Source organism: Hippocampus guttulatus, chromosome 16, assembly GCF_054856545.1.
Source record: "Hippocampus guttulatus isolate MCC_2025c chromosome 16, RoL_Hgut_1.0, whole genome shotgun sequence".
Classification (NCBI taxonomy): domain Eukaryota; kingdom Metazoa; phylum Chordata; class Actinopteri; order Syngnathiformes; family Syngnathidae; genus Hippocampus; species Hippocampus guttulatus.
Window position 1 is genome coordinate 15,060,284 of NC_141276.1, and position 7,002 is coordinate 15,067,285.

General features: G+C 38.0%; 1 protein-coding gene across 4 annotated transcripts in view; it reads right to left on the reverse strand.

The window, feature by feature from the left end:
* LOC147193317 (oxysterol-binding protein-related protein 7-like) overlaps positions 1-6,425 on the reverse strand; it is a 31,703-nt gene extending 25,278 nt beyond the window's left edge. For 3 of the 4 annotated variants that reach the window (XM_086132308.1, XM_086132306.1, XM_086132305.1), the window contains exons 1-2: positions 6,336-6,425; positions 6,052-6,109 (exon numbers count right to left, since the gene is read on the reverse strand). The gene's annotated coding sequence lies outside the window, so the exon portion shown is untranslated. The remainder of the gene's footprint in view (positions 1-6,051; positions 6,110-6,335) is intronic. The other variant, XM_086132307.1, reaches the window with a different exon arrangement.
* Between the last annotated feature and the right edge of the window lie 577 nt (positions 6,426-7,002).

Consider the following 7,002-nt stretch of genomic DNA (forward strand, 5'->3'; position numbering starts at 1 on the left):
ATTCATGCTTGAAAAGCCTCAAGTGTTGCTGAATTAAAGCAATTGTGCAAAAATGAAAAAAGTTGGAAAAGACTCAATGCCAATTACAGAAAACACTTAATTTCAATTTTTGCCTGAGGGTGGCCCAAAACCAATTCTAAGGTTTCGGGAGACAGCAGTTTTCCTCCACAGGGCCAGGTGTCTGATATATTTTTTTTCTCTTGATAAATCAAACCAACATTTTTGAACTGCATGTTGTGTTTACTAGTGTTATGTGATATTTACATTTGTTTGAGGACCTTATGATCTTGAATATTAACCCTTTCGCGGACAGCAGTGACTACATCGGACAGTTTACAATGTTACGTTACAGGGTGCATGAAAGGGTTAAAATTCGGGAAATTGCAAAAAAGTACAAGTAGGAAGGGGGCAAACACCTTTTCACAGCACCGCAAGTATACACAAATATACACTCCAATGATCACCATCAGTGTTGTGATATAGGCTGAACAATACATCTATTTAATGCAGGTGTCAAACTCAAGGCCCAGGGGCCAAATCTGACCTGCCACATAATTGTATGTATTATATTATAATGTATTGATGCTCCGCTACCGAACAAAATCAATAGGCACAAGATAGGCGCAAATTGAGGGTGGCCACACATTTTTATAAGTTATTGATGGATTGAATGAACAAAATTATTTTGTATTCCACGTCCCCAATGCCCTTTTTATCCAGCTTTGAATATTATTTTGAACCAAGTTGTATTCATTTGTTGCTTGTCTCTGATCGGCACAGGAAATGATGTCATACGCAACATTGATACATAACAATAGATCAACATCGATCATGGAGGCGAGGAAGGACATTTTTAAGACGAAGCAATAGATTTGTTTCAGCGGAAACGTTTTGGTAATCTCCAAGAAAAGTGGTCGTCTTGACAAGACGGTTGCCATATCTCGCCTTTGCAACTGCCAAGTGATATGTAACGGGAAGGCAACTCTGTTGACATATCTGGGTCACCATGGCATCACAAGCAGAAACAAAACCGAATGAATGACTCAGCGGTGGCTAACCGTACAGGGTCGTGGCACAAAGCAACAAAGGCGTTGCTGCCTTATTGATTCAAAAACTTGATTATAACTCTCCTCATGCTCAAAGAATTCTTTCTTATTGTGGAAGTTCGCAGAGAAGAGTCTTGTTGCCACACCATGTAGACCAGTTGATGTTTTTGAAAAAGGATTTGGCAGCCTTTGGCAAAATTGTTTACTATTACATCAATCTTTATGCAGAACAATCACAGCAGTAGGTTTATTTAATGTGAAAATATACAAGTTTAGTACTTGTGTATATATTTTTTTCTTCCACAGAAAGAAGATGTTGAACATAGCTCATTTATATAAAGCAATTCATTGCATTTATATTGATGTTTTAATTCAACACCAGAACCATCTTAGTCTGTTTAATTAGTGCATAAAAAGAGAACTACCGGTAGCTTGTTTTGATCGACTTTGTTTCATGCAATAATATTAAGAGAACAAGCTTATGCCGAAAGGAATTTAAAAATATTTTTTTTTACATTTTGGAATCAGTAAAGCTGAGTTGGTTTGAAAACACAATCCGATGAAACAGCTTTAAATTATTTACAGAAATGCCCTTGTTACCATATCGAAATCGCCTTCATCGTATTGAATTGTATCATTCCAAAAAAAAAAAAAAAAAGCGAAATATTTCTTCATGTCGAATTGTTAGGCCTGACATCGATATGTATTGTATCGGTCAAAAAAACATATCGTTACACCCCGATATTGTGATATTGCTAATTTGATCAAGTGGTCCCTAACCACTGGGGAGTGGCAGGCTGCATAGATGAAAGAATAATAATTTTTTTAAAAACAAAAAAAAAAGTATTCATCATTCAAGGCTGAAACATATTTTGAAACCGGATTCTCTGCGTTACACCCGTCATTGATGGACTCTTGACCCATGCCAAAATACTCACTGTCACGATTGTGTAACGCTAATATTAGCGCACAAGGTATGTATTTGGGTTTTTTGTGCAACGGTGAAAAGGCCCAGTGATGAGACAAGGTGCATTTCACGGACAATACTGGAAGACCTATTTGAAATATGGATTTACGGTGACAGTTGATTTCCCCGCAACAAGCCCACTCTGCACAATATGGAGCGAGCGGCTCTTCATCTGGCATTATGGCGAGATATTTTCATGCACTTTATTTTTGTTCTGTTCTGTGTTGGTGTATTTCAGGAGCATGCTGCTAATCCCATACCATACCGTTTTCTACCGCTTATCAGGGACCAGGCCACGGAGGCAGCAGCTTTAGCAGGGAAGCCCACACTTGCTAATATAATTTGCTAATTTTTATAACCGACGAAATACCCCGGTTTTGTGATTTTTCTATCATTCAGACTCTTTTTTTAATTGTTCTGTTGTGTCATCTGCATGTTTGAGCATTACCATAGTGACAATATCAAAGTGCTTTAATTACCCTAGTTATGGTGTTGGCGCTGCTAGAAAAAAAATAGAGTGGATTAACATTTGGTGTTGTAGCACATTATCAGACAGCAACCCCACTCCAACCCCATGTCGGTTGGCAGTCCCCAAAAAGTATGGACTTTTATGAACCGGTCCATGGAGGAGAAATAGTTGGAGACCACTGACACAAAATTTCTTTTGAATAGAAAATAAAAATAATTACATTAAAAAATAAGCAGCCGTGCACACGTTTTGCTTTGCAATCGTAAACGGCAGCAACCAAAAGTAATTTTCACACAAGCAAGGCCCCCAAGAAAATTGGATTCTCCCACATGGAGTTTTTCTATTCAGCCCAAATCAGTAGATGGACTTGTAAGTAACAGCAGTATCCCAACGGATTTGGTTTGTGTTCTGTAAAAATTCCCCAAGCAGTACCAAGTGTCACAAGAAATAATGCGACATCATTCTCCTCTAATTGGTCACAGGACCATAAACTGGGTGACAACATCAAGATTATGAAGGCAGAGTCTTCAGTGTGGCGTTCAAATCCTGTTTGACTACATTTTTAGCACAGCGATTGCATCGACAGTCTAAGCATACCTGTATGTTTACGCAACGCGCAAGTGTACAAGGAACACAGCAAGGGTCAAACTGTAAATTAGTGTTGTCATGATAGAAGTTTTTTTTTAAACTTCAATACTATACTTGGCCTGCAATTGTTGTGTCATTTAAAAAAAAATCCCCTTTTAAAGGGTTAATCTCTCTAAAAATAGTACATTGATGCTATACTGTATTTAAGTGCAGATTCTGATAGACAGGGCTGGAATACAGATACAGAACTTCCAGGTCTGTACCTTCCACAATAAACAGATGAGGGCCTCCAAATATGGTCCGAAATTTAGTGTGCAATTTCTGGATCCCAAAAGTGGGAAGTGCCACCCAAATTTAAGGGCCATAACATGTTTGAGTTCAACAAAATAATTGACCCGTTTTGTCAGCCACTGCTTTTTGCAAACAAAACCGTCATTGCAGTAAAACATATCTTCAGTCAGTGTCAATCTTTACATCATACAAAACCAGACACTTTTTTTTTTCTTACCGAGCAATGAATTGATACAATAATTATCATGACAGGCCTAATCACGTCCTCAAACATGTCAGTCAGTCGGCCTATTTAAGGGTGATAAGTAGCCACTGCACTGTTTGGTGACGTGGTGTGTACCACACTAAACATGGACTGGAGAAGTGACAGAGAGCGTTGTCTGATGAGATTAGAAAGAAAATTATAGACGACCACAAAAAAGGTAAAGACCGAGCTGCTTGACGTTCTTGTGACAACAGTTGCACAAAATCTGACACCTGTGCACTTCTCCGAGCGTGTTTTTGGAGAGAAAGAACGCACACCCCTCCCATTAATAAAATGTTCGAAATCAATTGCCTAGAATGCTAACCAGACACTCCATTTTGGTGCATTCTGAATAACCAAACAGCACATTTTAACAACACTGAGATTCCAAATGGTCAAAGTGAAGCAGTGTGTCTTTTTAGCATATTTCCAAATGTGCCCTGAATACTACATAGTTCTCAGTGTTGTGCGTCTTCAGTGGTTATCGTCAAACATCCATATTGTATTTGGAAACAAATTTCTGAATTAACTTTACACAATCTGTAATGTCAAATGTTACAAAAATAATCACAGTAATCAATACTAATAATTTAATTCGCCACGTCCAACTCAAAGCGGGAATGTTTTTTTTTCTTTTAAAATGTTGCACTGCTTGGCATATAGATATGAACATAGGTAGATACTGTACAACTTCCCTTTTGAGCTGCATGCCTACAATGACGCTAAAGTAGAGGCATTCCGTGTGGACTGAAACTGAAAGAACTAGGATGCTGGACGCTTTGTTTCTTGCTATACCTGTAATACTAAAATTGGCACAGTGTCTTCACATTTAAAACCACTGGCATATTGAAAGCATTTTGGTTATCAATCCTCATTTTAAAATGAATGTACAAATACTGTATTTCAACAAACAGATTTTCCTGGCCTTGAATTTCACAACTAGTCATCAATTTGCTGAACTGGATAAACTGTGTAGAAAATAGATTCATACGTAAATGTATTTGGCTTTACAGTCACAATGGCCCTCACAAGGAGTTTGAACACCTTGATGTTGTCAAACACACCCGATTTTGTAAACCTGAATTAAAGGAAACAGGACAAGAAAAATATCCTCTAATCTCTAATCACACAAAGCAGAGTTCGCACAGAAGTCATGCCTGACGTTACATAAGACAGTCGCACATTATAAAACTTTACTTTAGCGAGAACCATTAATGCAAACTACCGAAATACTGCTTATCTACACAATAGAGTGAGAGATTATTTTCATCAACTGGGTCAATACTTTAACAGACTGTCAATTTCCACTATGTTAACAAGGGTCAAAAAGTTTCCTTCTCATTTTTTTTCTAACAGAAGCCTTGAGGTTTTGTGCCAAAATTCATCAGCATTTGTCAATTTGTGATTCCCTCAACCTTGACTGAAATCCCTGATCCAGCTGAGGAAACATCCTCAAAGCCGGGCACTGCCACCAAAATACTACTCTGCGAATTTGGTGGGGTGGATTTTATGTCCTTGAGTTGTTGGGCATATACTGTTTGGAGCTGACCAGACAATTTCACCTTGTTTTCAACAGCCCATAAAATATTCACCTCCGCTTCATATAGTTGGTACGACAATACACAACTTGAAGACTGTAAGTCTTGAAGACAGTAATATTCTACGAGGTCAGGTCGAACTACTTAAGAGAAAGTAAAGCAGAAAACTGTTTTACAAATATCTCCAACATTGCCACAAACAACATCCCCAGTTTGCTGATAAATCTGGGGCAGTAAAGGAAACTTAAATATTAATGCCAAATAACACAAAAAAGAGAGCTTGTCTTTGTTTCAAGTGAAGTGATAAGGCACCATCCAACCTCACTCACTACAGCCAGAGAAGATGGCGTCCATCCCAGTTTGGCCTGGCAGATAAACACCGAATTTATCCACAAGCTATCTATGATTAGTTAGGTAGCTAGCTAGCGACAAGCGAGCTAGCTAGCTTGATATTCAGATGCAAACATTTTAAAATAAATAAGTACAAATTAAAGTTCTCAACGCTACATCTTAAAATTCCTTTTGAGTGACAATTAAAAATATGCCACCGATGCAGGACAGGAAGTCTGGATGCCGCAACGTCAATTAAAAATGGCACATTCTTCACATCTTGTTTGGTGTGCACGTCACCTCAGAAATTCAATGAATGATTTTCAGAAACCGGTTCCCGAATAGCTGTCCGAAACTACCTCAGCTTTTTGAGTCATTTATAGAACACAATAAAAAACTTTCAAGGAACATTTACATCAATCATTTAATGACAACTTTTAATTGGGCCTATTTAGGAGAACGGACGGCCTATAGTTGCAATGACACCATGGATGGGGTAGGGGGGTTGGTTACAAACATACATTCATGGATATAAAAATGCTATCCAGCAACTGTAATTGTGCTATTAGATTGCTTACCGAAAAGGACGAATAAAACGCCGCTGATGAGACTGTCGATGGAGACGTTGACAAACACCTGAAACACAGCGCGTAAGAAAATACTCATTATCACTTAAGTAATTCCACGCGCGCGCGCACACACACACACAAGTGAATCGTGAAGACTAGGTAGGGTATGGCACTGGAAAGTTTGAATTGGCACTTTGAGTCACCAGCTAATGAAAGCAGCAACGTGGTTGGATTCCTGACCAAAATTATCAATCATATCTAAAATGGCTGAAAACTCCGTAACACTTATTTACCTGAAAAGCGGCAGTCGGCTGAAGCAATTTCACCTCCAACAAGAGCGGAGCTGTTTGAGACCGTGCCGTGAAGGAATATTGGATTGGAGTTTACTCGCACGTGCAAAAGCAGACAGGTGCACCATGGGATCACATGAAGGGGGTGGGGGGAGTGATTCTGGGACTTAGAATTCTGTCTTCTAAGACTACGATACAAACGCATACAAATAAATATAATAAATAGCGAATTCTTTATTTATTTAGACAAATTACCACACGATCAGATGTCTCGACATTAATTGGTCATTTTGAATATTTCTTATAGGTCACGCACATATTTTAAATAGATGCATTAACATACATTGTGCAAATTTACTTTTTGTATGCTTTATGTAGTTTTGTCCACATTAAGCTTTTATGACTTAGATATTTTGACATTTTTTGAAAGATTTTTGGAATTCTATTTTTTGTTTGGGTTGTCCTCATGAAGCTGTTATGACTTGTAGCCATTTTGATATACTGTGTGTGTGTATATATATATATATATACACACACACACACACACATATATATATATATATATACACACACACATATATTGTGTAAGAACGTTTTTTTTTTTGACGTGAGACATTTTTTGGAGGAACACATGGCGCAGTTTAGTCGAGTTGCCAAATATATTAAATAG